Here is a 15,169-nt window from a genome sequence, read left to right on the forward strand (position 1 = left end):
GACCGCCCGGTCGGGGGTAGCCACCGCAGCCCAGCCTCCACGGCCGCGCTCCCTCACCTGCGACGGCTCAAAGACCATGGCCGCCACCATCGTACCCTCCGGCATCTCGCGCCAGGCCGGCTCCATGCCACCTCGCGCCCATGCCGCCGCCGCGTCGGTCCAAGCGCGGACCGACGTCGCCTTCAGCTCCGCCTCGGCCCGGTTCCTGTCCCGCCAAGCCACGGCTTCGGCGTTGTTCGGATCCAGGCCGAGGTCCGAGTTGGCCTGTTCCTCCACCTCGGCCTGGTCGGCGAGGTCGGACCAGCTCATGCGGAACTCGGCCCCTTCGGCGGCCGCGGCTTCCGCGGCCACCCTCGCCAACGCGATTGGCGACCTGAAGAAGAAGATGGAATAAGAAGAAAAGAAACAAGACCAACTCAAGAAAAGAAAAGCCAAGCGCAAACAAGAGATGAGGCTTACCCCGCCAAGAAGGGACCGGGGTTGGCCGCCGCCGCCGCGCTTCCTCTTGGGCGGCCTCCCGGCCCCGGTCGGGTCCGTCGCGCGCTTCGGGGCCTGGGGCCGCGGCGCGATGCTATCTTTCCCATGCGGGCAGCTCGGCGCCGCCCCATGCGAGGATCCGGCTCCGCCCACGTCGCCGCCTCCCCCGCCCAATGCCGCTACGCCAACAACTGACGTCAGCATCGACCATTCCGAGCCGCGATCAGCAGTTCAAGACACATGAGGAAGAAATGAGACTTACCCGCACGACGCCCAGCGCCGGCATTGGACTCGGCCTCCTCCTCCCTGCCTCGAGTCGCGGGCTCCTCTGGCACCACCGGCGCCACCTGCGACGAGGCCCAGGCGTAAGGATGCCGAATCGCGTTCAGGAGTACCACCCGCGTCGCGCCGGGACGGACGAGAAGGTGCACGGCGGCAAAATAAGAAGACCAGACGCTCACCTGCGGCGCCCGGTTCGACCGGCTGTACGGCGCCTTGCAGAACTCCCAGTCCTCCCCAAGGTTGGCCTTGGAGATATCGTTCACTCCGCGCGCGATCTGCGCCGCGGACAGCCGCGTCGACCCCATGTGGTTGGGGTCTTGAAGGCTGACCATCTCGCCGATGAGGCAGGAGCACCCCTGAAACAGAAGAACCTGGCACTTGATGAATGCGGCGAGGAGGTCGGTGCCGGTGAGCCCCTCCCGCGTCCTCATCACCATCACCCGCTCGCAGAGATTGATGATGTCCTGCGACGGGCGCCGGGGCGAGTACCCCCAGTTCGTCTTCGCCCACAGCGGTGCGATGGCGAAGGTTAAAAGGTTGATGCGGTCCGCGCCAAGGTTGCGGACGTAGAAGAAGGAGTTCTGCCACTTCTTCGTAGAATCCTCCAGCGGGATCTTGGGGAAGTCTGCCCCGACCGCTTCAAGATGACGGCGGCGCCGCAGTCGGCGAACTCCACGGCCGACGGGCCCTGCTGCTTCAAGGAGAAGAAGCGCGCCCAGAGGTCGATCGTAGGCTCGACCCCCAGGTACCCCTCGCAGGGGTGAAGAAGCCGAAGAGCTGGACGATGGCGCCGGCACCAAGATGATGCGGCTGGAGCCCGAAGAACTCCAAGAACGCATGGAAGAAGGTGCTCACCGGCAGCCCGAATCCGCGCTCAAAATGCGTGAGGAAGACCACGCGCTCCTGCCCCTCGGGCTGAGGCCTCTGCTCGCCCCGTGGCAGGCGGACGCTAACGTCCGTCTCCCGCGACAGGCGCCGTGATGCCCAGAGACGAGTGATGTCCTCGGAGGTGACGTTTGAGCCCATCCAGGAGCCCGATGGCAGCGACATGATCGAAGGAAGAAGGAGAAGAAGGAAGACGGACGGCGAAGGAGTTCTGCTCGAGCAGCGGGCACCGCAGTGCGTCGGTTGCAAGAGGCAGAGCGAGAGCAGGGGGACAGGCAGGTGCGAGCGAGAATAAAGTTCGCCGCCCCCTTGCCCCCCAATTTATAACCCTCGGTTTGAACGTGGGGAAGTGGGGGAAGTGGGATCGTCCGCACGCACCCGTTCCACTACCCCGCAATAAGTGCACACGCCCATGCGCAATAACTGACCGGGGAAGAGCAACCGGCCCCGGACGCTGCAATAAATCCATGCACTTGGGCTGAGGGCGCGCGGCGGTGGGCCCCGGCCTGTCGCCTGGTCCCGTCACGTGTGTGGCCTGTCAGGCCCCTCCAGCTTCCGAGCACCACGCGGCGACCGCGCGAAGCCCAAGGGATTGCCCCAAGATTCGGCGAACTTCTCGGTCCCCGCCACGGCCGGGATGTCGCGATCCGGTTTCCGAGAAACCTGGCACACAATGGGTGTTGCCGGACCCGGCGCTCACAAAATCTACCTTGCTAAAGGGGAAAATGCGAAGGCCCACTCTTCCGAAGACAGCGGACCTTCACAGCTTTGGGGACTACTGTCGGGGGGATGGACCCCAGGTAGGCAACAGAACCCGGATCTTCTTCAAAAACAACGGGGCCAGTACTGCCCCTCAATACCGGCACGCGCTTGGCCGGGTCGCTCACCAGAGAACTCATTCCATCACACTCGCCAAGTTAGTAACACCCAAGGAGAGGGAACTGCCTAAGCCTTGGCCAGTTTCCTTCCTCTTCCATACAGCTCCAGGAGCGACATTGTACTATCGATCATCCAACAACACTCGGCAGGACTAGGGGTATTATCGCTCCGAAGAGCCCCGAACCTGGGTTTGTCCGGCGTCCCGCGCCCGCTCATGCCAACCTCGCCTCTGGAGCCCACCAGCGCCCTCGAGCCTCCTCCTCTCTTTAGCCATCCCTTGGCATCTGCCGTGCGCCCACCACGACAATAAGGTTTCTTGATATGCACCCGTGCCACTGCGATCCACCTGGTTGAATCTGGTGGCGCCTCCTTCTTGTCGTAGATCACTTCGTCTAGGTCCTCTTCATGCAGCCCAAGCGCCACCATCATTCTCTCCATCTCAGCAGCGGGGTCAGCTCCGGACGTCTTTGCCGACGTTGAACTACTCGCTGCCATACTCAAAACCCTAACCCGATCTATAGAGCCAACCAGGTATTGGTGAGAACCCTACAACCCGAACCCTACCTATGGAGATCAACCAAGGTCGGGCGGTGATGCAAGATCATCCCTTGATCAGCCCGAGTCGTTCCAAAGGTGAGATTAGGCGAGGGGAGGGAAGGTCTTGACGGCGGCGTGAGAATCGCCTCCAGGAGGAAGGAAACCCTAACGTGAGGGAATTCAAAAGAATAACTTACCTGCAACCTACCTAGGCTAGCCCATTTATAGCGACGGCTTGACACTAGCGCACGCTCCACGCCCCATCCCTAAAGAAAAACATAGGCCCACGCCCCACCCCTCAAAAAAACATAGGCCCATGCCCCACCCCTAAAGAAAAACATAGGCCCACGCCCCACGCGATGTCCTCCTGCCCCTCCCGCCATCACCGCCTGTGCGGCGAGGTGCGACTGTCCGCGATTGGGCAGATCTGCCTATAGACGCGCTACTGTCGGTGCTCCAAAACCCGGAGACCATCGAGCTCATGGTGGGCGGAGCAGGGCGAGTATGCCGCTCCTGGCGCCGGGCCATACACAATGAACCCGAGCTCTAGTGTGAGGTTCTCTCTTACTAACCCATGGATCTGAGAATTTCACGGGGATTCGAGCTAAGGGATTTGAATTTCGGATGAGGATTCCTCCCAGCCACCCGCACCTCTATCCGTTACAACCGAGTCGTGACCGCAGCCTTCCAAATCCTAGCCAAACTCCACAAGTAACCAGGATTGGTTTATATACTATTACACCCGCTTAACGGGCCCTGTTTGGGCTAGCACGCCACTGGGGTGGTCTCTTGGCCCGTGTAGACTTGGGCCTCTGGTCCATGACGCGCTCTGGATCGCTGTTGCCGGCAACCGCTGGATCAGCTACAGGGCTTGGCGCTCTTTCTTCAAGGACAACGGCTACAGGGCTGCTGACATCCCCCTCCGTTGAGAAACGGCATGCCCCCAAGCCATGGCACGAGGAAATTGCTGACGTAGTGAGTCCAAGTCTTCCCAAGTTGCTTCGTCTGGCAAAGACCCACTCCACTGGATCAAGCCTTGAGCGATCGTATGTTTGCCTTGCTGCCGTACTCATTGCTGAAGCACGTGAAGTGGTACCTGAAGAGAAGAAAAAGAGGATGGCAGTTTGCAAAGAACAGCGCAATTGGGAAACACTACCTTTTTGAGCTGAGACACATGGAAGACTGGATGGATTCTGCTGTCCGGAAGAAATTCCAATTTGTAAGCCACTTCCCCAATCTTGTCAAGGATGGTGTAGGGTCCAAAGTATTTGAAGGCCAGCTTGTGGTTCGCTCTGTGCGCAACTGAGGATTGCACATACGGTTGCAGTTTCAAGAAAACTTGCTCTCCAACATCGAAAGATCTCTCGGTCATGTTTTTATCAGCCATGTGCTTCATTCTCTGTTGAGCTCGGAGTAGATGTTGTTTAACAGAAGCTACCACAACCTCCTTGTCTTGCAGCCACTGAAGAATGTCCACAGGGGAAACAGTATCACTGGCAGCAATTCCAAAGTATCTAGGGGAATGTCCATATATTACCTCAAAGGGAGACTTTCCCACAGCTAAATGCTAATTTGTATTATACCAAAACTCACACAAGGACAGCCATTTGCTCCATTTGGAAGGATGAGAACTGATAAAACTTCTGAGATAGCATTCAATTTGCTGGTTGACTCTCTCAGTCTGACCATCAGTTGCAGGGTGATATGTAGTACTCATGTTAAGCTAAGTTCCAGTCCTGTGAACAAGGGCTTGCAAAAAATTGCTAGTAAACACAGGATCTCTGTCCGATACAATGTACTCTGGCATTCCATGCAATTTGTAAATATTGTCCGAGAACACTTCAACAACTTTCTGTGCAGAGAAGGGGTGTTTGAGGGCCATGAAATGGCCATATTTTGTAAACTTGTCAATGACCACAAAGATGCAATCAAACGGACAGGAAGGAGGTAATCCAGTAATAAAATTCATGGTCACAGTTCCCCAGGCCTTGTTTGGAACTGGTAAAGGAGAAAGCAACCCTGGATACTTAACTCATTCAAGTTTAGCTTGCTGACAGACTGAACAAGATTGCACCATGTCCTTAATAAACTTCTTCATGCCTGTCCATCTGAATAAGGAATGGATTCGATGGTATGTGACAGGGAACCCAGAGTGTCCTCCTAGAGGGCTATCATGAAAGGCAGAGAAGATTTTTTCCTGTATTTCCAAATTGGTACCAATCCAGATGCAACCCTTGTACCTCAGCAATCCTTGCACTAATTGATACTGAGAATTAGCAGATGGTTTGACAGCAAGCTCTTACAATAACTCCTTAGCCTTGTTATCTTGAGAGTAACTGGCCACAATTTCTTCCATCCACACAGGTTGTGATTTAGATATGTGGAAAACCTGGGAATGCGATGGTCTTCTAGATAGTGCATCAGCAGCAGAATTTTCCACTCCCTTTTTGTAGACTATAGTATAGTTCAAACCCATAAGTTTGGTGAGAGATTTTTGTTGCCACACAGTGTGTAACTTTTGGTCTTGCAAATGTATTAAACTCTTCTGATCAGTTCTGATGGTGAACTGCTTGAACTGTAGGTATGGTCTCCACTGGTCCATAGCTAGCAAAATAGCTAGGTACTCCTTTTCATAAACTAAGAGGGCCCTATTCTTGGGGCCCAATGCTTTGCTAACATAAGCTAGAGGATGACCTTCTTGCATGAGTACAACATCAATTCCTGAATCACAAGCATCAGTTCCAATGACAAAAGGTTTGTCAAATTGTGGCAGAGCCAATACTGGGGCTTCCACCAGGGCCTTCTTGAGAGTTGTGAATGCAGTTTCAGTCACTGTAGTCCAGGAAAATGGCACTCCCTTCTTAAGCAGCTTAGTGAGAGGTTTACTGATCAGACCATAATGCTTTATGAACCTCCTGTAATAACCACTCAGTCCAAGGAACCCTCTCACTTCCTTGACATTGGTTGGGGTAGGCCACTGTTCCACTGTCTAAATTTTGCTAGAATCAGTAGAGACTCTTGCAGAACTGATGGTGTGGCCTAAATACCCAATTTGTTGTTGAGCAAAAGCACATTTGGACATTTTTACCTTCCACTGATCAGCTCTGAGTAGGGCCAACACTTCTCTAACATGTTCCAAATGCTCCTGATATGACTTGCTGAAAATCAATATATCATCAAAGAAAACCAAAGCATTTTTCCTGTTAACTGGAGCAAGTGTGGTGTTCATTGCTCCTTGGAAAGTGCCTGGAGCTTCACTGAGTCCCATGGCCACCACCAAGAACTCATAATGGCCTAGGTGAGTTTGGAAAGGAGTCTTATACTCCTCCCCAGTAGCTAACCTGATTTGATGGTAGCCTGCTCTAAGGTCTAACTTAGTGAAGCAAGCAGCACCAGCAAGTTCATCTAGAAGTTCATCAATCACTGGCACTGGAAATTTCCATTTAATAGTGATAGCATTTAACATCCTGTAATCGACCACTAGCCTCCATTCTCCTTTTTCTTTACTAGAAACACAGGAGATGAAAAAGGACTCTTACTAGGTCTGATTATACCTGACTTCAGTAACTATGCAATTTGTTTTTCAAGCTCATCCTTTAATTGAGGAACTACTCTATATGGTCTCACAGCAACTGGCCTAGCCCCTGGAATTAGAGGAATTTTGTGGTCACAACTTCTCCTGGGAGGTAACTGGGTAGGAGTTTCAAAACCATCAGCAAATGCATCTAAAATAGATTGAATTTCTGGAGGGATTTCATCGTGCTCATCCATTTGCACTGCAGAAATGGCTATACAGGTGTAGGTGCAGTCCTCAGCTCCAAACTCATGCAAGGTAACTATTTGTCCTGCCTTAGTGAAGGAGAGCCATTTTAGCACCCAATCGATGTACATGGGGATATCTTGGGCAAGCCAATCCAGCCCTAAAATTCCATCATAAGTATGTAAGGGCAACAGCTTGAAATCAGAAGAAAATGTGGTTCCATTGCATTTCCAGAATCATTCCTCAATTTGTTGCTGGCACTGTATTGTTGTACCTCCAGCTACTGTGACAGTGAGAGCTTTGATTGAGCTAACCCCTTCTAAGTACTTGTACTATGCATCCAGGAAAGAATGGGTGCTGCCAGAGTCGACCAGAAACTGGAGTTTGTGCCCTTGTAGTTCAATCTCCAATTGAAGTACAGGAGCTTCAGGTTCCTTCCCCATTGCAGCAGCAGATAACCTGATAGAATAGACTGAAGACTGGGTTTGCTGTTCACTGTCAGAGTCTGAACTTTCAACTGACTGAGTTTGTAACTGATCAATCAATTCTTGGACGAAATGCAATTAGACAGTGGATTTGCACACATGGTCTTTGGCCCACTTTTCTCCACACACAAAGCATAAACCCTTAGATTTCTGATAGTTTCTTAGAGCTATCCATTTATCATCTTGGCTTGTACTGCTAACAGATTCCGCCTTCCTTTCGTCAGGTTTCGATGGCTTGGAGTTCGTGATACTTGTGGAAGGTGCTGTTCTCCTAGTAGCTGCAAAACTGGTTGGATTGTACACTTCTCCCAGCTCCTCATGGAGCAGAGCTAACTCATAAGGTGCATCGAGATCTTTGGGTTTCTGCAGGGCCACAACCATTTGAACTCCAAGTTTTAGCCCATCTAGAAATCGAGTGATGTAGTGCAAGGAATTTGGCGCTTCTTCATATGCTGTCAGCTGATCATACAATTCAGCAAACCGTTCGACATAGTCTTTAACTGTAGTAGTCTGAGCAATCCTGAACAACCTTCTGAGCAGAGTTTGATGTTGATTTTGGCCAAAATGATTCTGCAGAGCTTCACAAAATTCAGTCCAGCTGGAGTTAGGCATACGCCTCTGAATCGACTCAAGCCAACACGCTGCGGCCCCCTCGAACTGAGCAGTTGCCAAGGAAAGCCAACGGCTAGCGGGCGTGCCCCAGAGTTTGAATTGATCCTCGCAGCGATTTTGCCATAGTCGCGGATTTGTTCCATCAAATTTGGGAAGTTCCAAATGCAGGGAAAACGAATTGTGCTCAGCAGTATCAACTGACGGATAATCCCGAGGAGAAAAATTTCTAGGGGAGAAACCAGAATCGCGCGCACCTCTAACCGGAGGAGGGACATAAATGTTATGCGCCTTCCCTCGGTGTTCGTTGTCAAAGCCAAGGGCGCTGGTCGCGGTAGCACCACGACCCAGCCCAGCGTTGCGCGAATACGTGGGGGCGTCGAACTTGGGGTCGTGCTCTTGAGACTCCATCTTGTACAGGTCGGATCTGATCTGCTCGAGGTCGATGGCGAGCTCTTCCCGGATGCCGTTGTCCCTTGCCGACATCAGCCCATCGAGCATCGTATTTTTCCTCTCCATCATCTTGCTCATTGATTTGAGAAGCGACTCACCATGTGTTCGAAGCTTCTCATCCAAGTCGTTGGCGAATTCATGGCAAAGGAGCTCGTAGACGGAGCGGCCCTCGTCGCTCAGCCCTTCCATCGCTTGACGTCGCCGCCGGTCGCCGAGACGCGTCGGGTGGCGGTGAGGGGGCAGCTCCAGGATGAAGGCTCTGATTACCAGATGAGAGGTTCTCTCTTACTAAGCCATGGATCTGAGAATTTCATGGGGATTCGAGCTAATGGATTTGATTTTTGGATGAGGATTCCTTCCAGCCACCCGCACCTCTATCTGTTACAACCGAGCCACGGCCGCAGCCTTCCAAATCCTAGCCAAACTCCACAAGTAACCAGGATTGGTTTATATACTATTACACCCACTTAACAGGCCCGGTTTGGGCTAGCAAGCCACTGGGGTGGTCTCTTGGCCCGTGTAGACTTGGGCCTCTGGTCCATGACGCGCTCTGGATCGCTGTTGCTGGCAACCGCTGGATCAACTATAGGGCTTGGCGCTCTTTCTTCAGGGACAGCGGCTACAGGGCTGCTAACATCTGGTGCCGCATTGACATGTGCATCCACAAAGATCATAACTACCGGATTGACGAAGGCATGGCGAAGGAAGCCGTCCGCGGGGGTCGGGACAGTGTGAGTCCTTCTGTGGCGAAGACGCCACCGACCACTTCCTCCTATTCCTCGCCGAGCAGTGAGATTTGCGTTCTTTATTTCTCCCCTCCCCTCATAGTAAAGATTGGGCTTCATGTCTGGCTTCGCTTTTCCTTATTCCGCAATTAGGGTATAAATGTCTTACTTTTCAGGACGAAGGGAGTAGATCATTAGCGCAGCTTATGATTTAGTCGCGTGCATTTTTCTTAAGCTGCTACGGCGGGCAAAGCCACACGACGGCTACAGGACGTAGCACACGACACACAAGAAGGCACATGGAAGCAGAGGAAGAGAACTGAAATGAGAACTAGAAACAAGCTACAACAAACAGCCACCACCAAGAGCTTAGCACCCATCACCATTAGATCAGACCGAGAAGAAGCAGAAACTAGCATAGTTGTATCATTGGAAAGGAAATCTGACACCGAGAAGACGTAGAGAAGAAGTCATTGTCTAGCCCTGGGATCACTCTTCACCTTCAAGACATGAGAGAGTGTCACATCCATTGTCGAAGGGCTTCCCACCACCTAGCCACGTTGTGACAAAGAGAGGCAATGATCTGCCGAGACAGCCCCTGCACCTCCTCTTGGCCACCCCATGGCCACCATCACAAATAGTGAACTAGATCCCTATGCAAGGCAACGAAACCTCAAGTGCGATCGAAGGTCACTGAACTTTGAGACATCACCAACGTCACGAGCACTCATGAGAGGAGGTCGACCAACAACACCAGGATGACCAAGGCACCCTAGACGCCTCAAGAAGTGCCAGCAAACCAACTGGGACCCCTAACGACCGACCGCAAATCAACGTCTCGAAGACGACGCCCCAAGGGGAAAACGACATCGATGGCATCTTTTCGTTGGATCCAATATGGATCTAAGGCTTTTGCCCGGAGCATACCATGGAACAAAGATGGAAGCTTCTCAATGACACCTTCGAGGAAAAAATGTGGCCCATAGGTGTCGCCGTCATTGTTGCCGACAAGGTCGACACAAGGCTTTCGTCTGAAGCATCACGTTCCCGCCTCACCGTATCACGCTCACCGCCGAGTCTGGCAAGCACATGAGCACGAGACCTTCCCCACCTCTTGCTGTTTGGTGGAGAGTATCCTCGCCGGATCGAACAAGAGGGCCACCTTTGATGCAAGCAAACCTGGCTTTGATTCGCATTCAAGTTTAAAGAGAATCCGCTCTATATAACAAGAAATTTTCATTCAAGTTTAAAGAGAAACTGCTATTATATAACAAGAAATGAATTTAGAACCATTGAACCCCTTGGAAGTGGCTTGCAGAAACCAAATGGATTCCTTCATCAGTATATAAAATAAAACTAAGATGCACTTAAGTACCATAATTGAACTATACTGTTTGACATAGAGAATAATCATTATTGCAGAAGAAACAAAAAAGAGCCAATCGTCTTGTGAAAGAAGTTTGCCTAGATTGGCTGTATGCTTTCATGTTGCTAGCTTGCTGCTCTTATCTCTGGAAACAGAAGTAGCAAACTGCCTTTTATTCTTTGCTTCAACAGATACCATCACTTAGCCCCACTTCAGTCAGTATGTCCTTAGCTTACATAGCAGCTTTATGTTTTTTCCGGCAAGTTTGATCTATTTCGTTCCTTCTATTAGCTAGATGTTCTTCCAGGACAGTACAATGGATATGGGTTATTAACATCAAAGCTCTCTGTTTCCAGGGCACCATCTCTAAAGAGCCTTCGCTTCATATCTTCTAAGTACATCACTAATGAAGGGTTGTTGGAGGCACTTAATAAGTTTCATGTGCTTGAGGAGCTTGAGCTTTCACTTTGCAAACATGTTTTCGGAAAGGTATACGAGGGTATTGGCATAGCCTGTCCACGCCTCAAATGTTTGAAGGTCAACTATCCTTGCTTCTATAACATCGAAGATATCGAGTATAACAAGGATGAGGAAGCTCTGGGGATTGCAACAATGTTTGTGCTACGCTCCCTTCAACTGTTTGGCAGTGAACTCACCAACGTAGGATTGGCAACAATCCTTGATAACTGCCCTCACCTTGAGTATTTGGACATTCGCCATTGTTTCAATATCCACATGGACATCACCCTGCGTGCAAAGTGTGCTAGAATAAAGACGATGAGGCTTCCTCATGACTCAACTGATGACTATGAGTTCCAGATTGAAAACCCAGTTCGAACATGTGCAAGGAAACCTAGGTGAGATTACAAACCATACGTCTGATGGAAATCTGAAACTTGACTTCTTTCATGCCAGCTTTCGGGTTGAGGCTACAAGAGTACTGTTTTTTCTTGGTGCAGTTAGGAGTTTAACATCAAATGCTTGCAGCCTGCTGTCAATAATCACTGTGAAATATGAAGGCAACGATGACCTACCTGTATCATCTATTGTGTACTAACATGAACATGCGAATATGGAAGACTGCCCCCAGGAGCTGGGGCACTTTCCATGTGTTATAACCTAAGTAAGCATGATTAGTTAAAGGGAAATCTACCCTTGCCCAAACCGGCTTAGGCTGTGCCTGGTTTATCTGTAGATTATGAAAAGGCTACTACGATCTGTGGGAAAGCAGCAGCTGTGAGCTGGGGAAAAGCTGGAACTTGTTTGGTTGGAGCAACCGAAACTGTGGGTTTGGTAGGAATTGTATGTAACGTCCCTGAGGGCTTGACTATATGCTAATTCATCATAAAACACTGATCTGTAAATTAATTACCGCATCAATGACCAATTTGGAAAAGAAAAAACCCATATTTTAGATGTTGCATATGTAGACTTGAAATATCAATGAAATGCCTCACATTTGCATAAAGTACTGCCTTCTCACACATAGTTTTTTTTGCGAGAGAAATTTCCAATCTATTCATCAATCATGGCAGCACAGAGAACACAAGAGGTAATAAAAATTACAACCAGGTCTATGGACCACCTAGCGACGACTACAAGCACTGGAGCGAGCCGAAGGCGCGCCGCCGTCATCGCCCCTCCATCACAGGAGCCGGGCAAACCTTGTTATAGTAGATAGTCGGGAAGTCGTCATGCTAAGGCCCCAAAGAACCACCACACTGGAGCAACAATCATCGCTGATGAAGAGAGTCGTAGATTGGAAAGATCAAACCTGGAACCACACAAATGAAGACGAACAAAAGCAGGATCCAAATAGATCCACCGAAGACCAGCACCGACCGAATCCCATGAGATCCGACGGAGACACACCTCCACACATCCTCTGACAATGCTATTCGCACCATCGGGATGGGGATAGGACGTGGGAGAATTATTGCTATCGAGGGACATCGCCGACGCCACACAGCCTGGTCAACCTAGCAAAAACAAGAGCAGGGTCCCTCCCACCGGCGGGAGGCCGAGATCCTCCGCACCTCCACATGCCAAAGGCCATTGGAGGCAGGACGGATCCGCGACGACGCCAACGATAGGAGGAAGGAGACTTTTCTTGGGGAGGAGGAAAGATATTTAAATAGTTATAACCTAGTCTTCTTCTCACACATAGTAAAATCAAGCAACATAATTAGTTAAATCAAGCAACATAATTGTCAGACTCGAATTGGTCTGAAAAATAGAAATCGAATTTAACTCGAACTAGTCAACTTTATTGGAAGAAATCGGGAGTTTTGCTGCAAATTAAGAGGAACCTAAGGCTGCCAGAAACACTGGTGGCTAAGAGGGGAACCCTAACACAAGAGATGGTTCTCCATCTGTCGGGAGGATAACCCCCGGGATAGGCGCGCCAAACACTGAGCAATTTTTAGAACATTGAGGCAGCAAGCACCCCTCAGTCCGGCTAGCCCTTTGGTCGACCGGGCATGAGCCAGCAAGCGGCGGGTCAGATCCTGTCCCATCCAATTGTGACGCCGCTGATTCAATCGTACACTAATCATACACGCAAATGTGTACGATCAAGATCAGGGACTCACGGGAAGATATCACAACACAACTCTAGACACCAAATAAAAAAATACAAGCTTTATATTACAAGCCAGGGGCCTTGAGGGCTCGAATACATAAGCTTGAATACATAAGAGTTGGCGGAAGCAACAATATCTGAGTACAGACATAAGTTAGACAAGTTTGCCTTAAGAAGGCTAGCACAAAATCAACAACGATCGAAAAGGCAAGGCCTCCTACCTAGGAGCCTCCTAACTACTCCTGGTCGTCGGCGGCCTCCACGTAGTAGTAGGCACCCTCGGGGTAGTAGTAGTCATCGATGGTGACGTCTGGATCCTGGGCTCCATCAACTGGTTGCAACATCCGGAAATAAAGGAAAAGGGGAAAAAGAGGGATCAAAGCAACCGTGAGTACTCATCCAAAGTACTCACAAGCAAGGATCTACACTAAAATATGCAACAGTATCAAAGGAAGGGTTGTATATGTGGATTGGGCTGCAGAAATGCCAGAATAGAGAAAAGGCCTAGTCCTACCGATGACTAGCATCTTCTGGAAACCACCATCTTGCAGCAACAGGAGGGAGTAGAGTAGCATAAAGTAAAGTAGTAGTAGTGTGTTATCAACCTCGGCCAGAGATCCTTTCTCGACTCCCTGCGAGAAAGCAATCCCAGAGCCATACCATCCATTTTTCATATCCATGTCTCATCTCAAGTATCCAGTTCTAATTGTATCGATCGGGATACAACTCCAAGAGTCCGTTACCATAGGACAGGCTATCGATAGATGTTTTCTTCCCTGCAGGGGTGCACCAACTTACCCACCACGCTCGATTAACTCCGGCCGGACACACTTTCCTGGGTCATGCCCGGCCTCGGCCAAACAATACGCCGCAACCCGACCTAGGATTAATAGAGAGGTCAGCACGCCAGACTAAACCTATGCCCCCAGGGGTCATCGGCCATTGCCCCGGGAACTCCTGCACATTGCGAACGCGGCCGGTGAGCAGACCTAGCTACCTCCTTTGAAAAGGAGCGTGCCACTCAGTCCAACCCGGCGCGTGCCGCTCAGTCGCTGATGTCTAATAAGCTTCGGCTGATGCATACGACGCAGAACGCCCATACAATGCCCACGTGATGGTTAGTGCTATCAGGCCAGAGGCCCCTCGGATCAAATATCCAAATCGTAGTGGATTAGGAACGCGTGGTAACAAGCAGAGACTCATGAAAGATGTGACCCCGTTGCCCCGTCTTGAGGACTTGCGGCAAGGGCTAAGAATGCCCGACTACGCCTCGTAAGAATCTCGCGGGCACCTTCCAGGTCAACCCGACTCCTCATCACTCGCAATTTAAGCTCGTGCGGGTACCCCTCAGGGCCGACCCGTCTTTAGTAACATGGTTTAGTGTAAATTCATAGTAACCATAGTAACCGTGTGTCTAACACCAAGGGGAAAACCCGAGGAATCACCCCCGGTGAATTCCACTCGATGTAATCATCAAGGTGAACGTAAGAGGATACACCCTCGAGGTTCACACTTGAGGGGTTGCACGACAGAGCTGTATCGGAAGTGGTTAAGGAGGAAATCACCCTCGATGACCATGACCAGATAGCTACACTACAGAGTTCTCATCAGGAGTGATGTATGAGGTTCCACCCTCGGCGCTCGATGGTAACTCTGTAGAGTGAAGCAACAAAAGGGGCATGAAGTGATGTGAGGTGTCGGGCTCTGGTCTTCGATCCCGTTGAACGGGTCTTCTATGATGAAGCAGGGGCAACAAGGACAAGGTGGGGGTCACCGATGGATCACTAACCAGCCTATACTAAGTAGTTTAGGATAAGCAGGTAAGGTAACAATAAGCAGGTTACAAAAGCAGGCTATGCATCAGAATAGGAGCAAACAATAACAATGGCAAAATCTAATGCAAGCATGAGAGAATGAAATGGGCGATATCGGGATGATCAAAAGGGGGGCTTGCCTGGAAGCTCTGCTGAAAGGAAGAAGTGTAGTCGTCGACGTAGTCGATCACAGGGGCGACATCAGTCTCGGGGTCTACCGGAGAGAAGAGAGGGAAGAAATAATAAATACAGAGCAAACAAAGCATCACAAGGCATAACATGGCAATACGCAGTGCTAGGAGTGTTCTAACGTAGT

Source organism: Triticum urartu, chromosome 1 (assembly GCF_003073215.2).
Source record: "Triticum urartu cultivar G1812 chromosome 1, Tu2.1, whole genome shotgun sequence".
NCBI classification, from domain to species: domain Eukaryota; kingdom Viridiplantae; phylum Streptophyta; class Magnoliopsida; order Poales; family Poaceae; genus Triticum; species Triticum urartu.